The sequence below is a fragment of the Arachis stenosperma genome, chromosome 3 (assembly GCF_014773155.1).
Source record: "Arachis stenosperma cultivar V10309 chromosome 3, arast.V10309.gnm1.PFL2, whole genome shotgun sequence".
NCBI lineage: Eukaryota > Viridiplantae > Streptophyta > Magnoliopsida > Fabales > Fabaceae > Arachis > Arachis stenosperma.
Window position 1 is genome coordinate 134,640,895 of NC_080379.1, and position 2,347 is coordinate 134,643,241.

At 35.4% G+C, this 2,347-nt stretch overlaps 1 non-coding gene across 1 annotated transcript; it reads left to right on the forward strand.

The window, feature by feature from the left end:
• Nucleotides 1-64: 64 nt before the first annotated feature.
• Nucleotides 65-170, forward strand: LOC130971609 (small nucleolar RNA R71). The gene has a single exon (XR_009082820.1). It is a non-coding gene; the product is annotated as a small nucleolar RNA R71 (small nucleolar RNA).
• Nucleotides 171-2,347: the final 2,177 nt, after the last annotated feature.

The following is a 2,347-nucleotide window of genomic DNA, read 5'->3' on the forward strand; positions in this document are numbered from 1 at the left end:
TCCAAAGACATCTTGGATAGTTCAGAGAGACCATCATAGAAATACCTATGATGCTCCATTCAGAAAGCATGTCAGGGACATTTTCTGATTAACTGTTTGTATCTTTCCCAAGCTTCATAGAGGGATTCTCCATCCTTCTGTCTGAAGGTTTGGACTTCCACTCTAAGCTTACTCCATCTTTGTGGTGGAAAGAACTTTGCCAAGAAGGCATTGACTAGCTTTTCCCAAGAGTCCAGGCTTTCTTTAGGTTGAGAGTCCAACCATATTCTAGCTCTGTCTCTCACAGCAAAAGGGAATAGCATCAGTCTATAGACCTCAGGGTTAACCCCATTAATCTTGACTATGTCACAGATTTGCAAGAATTCAGCTAAAAACTGATGAGGATCTTCCATTGGAAGTCCATGGAACTTGCAATTCTGTTGCATTAGAGAAACTAATTGAGGCTTAAGCTCAAAGTTGTTTGCTCCAATGGCAGGGATAGAGATGCTTCTCCCATAGAAATCAGGAGTAGGTGCAGTAAAGTCACCAAGCACCTTCCTTGCATTGTTGGCATTGTTGTTGTTTTCGGCTGCCATTTGTTCTTCTTCCTTGAGAAATTCGGTCAGGTGCTCTAAAGAGAGTTGTGCTTTGGCTTCTCTTAGCTTTCTCTTCAAGGTCCTTTCAGGTTCAGGATCAGCCTCAACAAGAATGCCTTTGTCTTTGCTCCTGCTCATAAGAAAGAGAAAGGAACAAGAAAATGTGGAATCCTCTAGGTCACAGTATAGAGATTCCTTTAGGTGTCAGAGGAAAAGAAAAATAGAAGAAAGAAGAAGGAGAAGAAGAATTCGAACTTTAGTTAGATAAGGTTCGAATTGTGCATTCAGAAGGAGTGGTACTCCATAAATAGAAGGATGTGGGAAGGAGGGAAGAGAATTTTCAAAAATTCATTTAAAAGATTTTGAAAACATTTTGAAAATTTGATTGATAATTTTCGAAAATTAAAAGTGAAAAAGAAATCAAGTGATTTTTGAAAAAGATTTTGAAATTAGAAATTAAAAAGATTTGATTGAAAACTATTTTGAAAGAGATGTGGTTAAAAAGATTTAATTGAAAAGTTATGGTTTTAAAAAGATGTGATTGAGAAGATATGATTTGAAAACAATTTGAAAAGATATGATTTTAAAAATTAATGACTTGCCTAACAAGAAAAGATATGATTCAAACATAAAACCTTTCTCAACAGAAAAGGCAACAATTTTTGAGATGTTCAATCAAATCATTAATTGTTAGTAAGTATCTTTTAAAAAGGAAAGAAATTGATTTTGAAAACATTTGATTGAAAAGATTTGATTTGAAAAAGATTTGATTTTGAAAAACTAAAAAAAATTGATTTGAAAACAAAATCTTCCCCCTAGCACCATCCTGGCGTTAAACGCCCAGAATGGTATACATTCTGGCGTTTAACGCCCAAAATGCTACCTTTTTGGGCGTTAAACGCCCAACCAGGTACCCTGGCTGGCGTTTAAACGCCAGTCTGCCTTCTTCACTGGGCATTTTTGAATGCTCAGCTTTTTCTGTGTAATTCCTCTGCAGTATGTTCTGAATCTTCAATTCTTTGTATCATTGACTTGAAAAGACACAAATTAAAAATATTTTTGGATTTTTAATAATCAAAATGCAAAAGGAATCAATTAACAATGCATGCAAGACACCAAACTTAGCAGTTTGTATACTACTGACACTAACAATATGAGAATGCATATGAGACACACAAAATGCTTCAAGTCAATAGAATTCAAAGATTAGAACACAAAAATCATCAAGAATTACTTGAGGATCCTTAAGACACATGAATGAATGCATGCAATTGACACTAAACTTAAGATGAGACACTAAACTTAAGCAAGAAACATCAAATATTTTTAGTCTTTTTATGATTTTGTAAATTTTTTTTTTGTGTTTTTCGAAAATTAAGTAGGAAAAGGTATCAAAATTCTTAATGAGAATTCCAGGAATCAGTGCAATGCTAGTCTAAGACTCCGGTCCAGGAATTAGACATGGCTTCACAGCCAGCCAAGCTTTCAAAGAAAGCTTCGGTCCAAAACACTAGACATGGCCAGAGGCCAGCCAAGCCTTAGCAAATCACTGCTCCAAAAGCAAGATTGATAAGAAATCAACAAGTTCTTGTGGTGATAAGTTGAAACCTCGGTCCAATGAGATTAGACATGGCTTCTCAGCCAGCCAGATTTCAACAAATCATCATGAAACTCTAGAATTCATCTTCAAGAATTTCGAAAAAAAAATAATACCTAATCTAAGCAACAAGATGAACCGTCAGTTGTCCAGCCTAAACAATCCCGGGCAATAA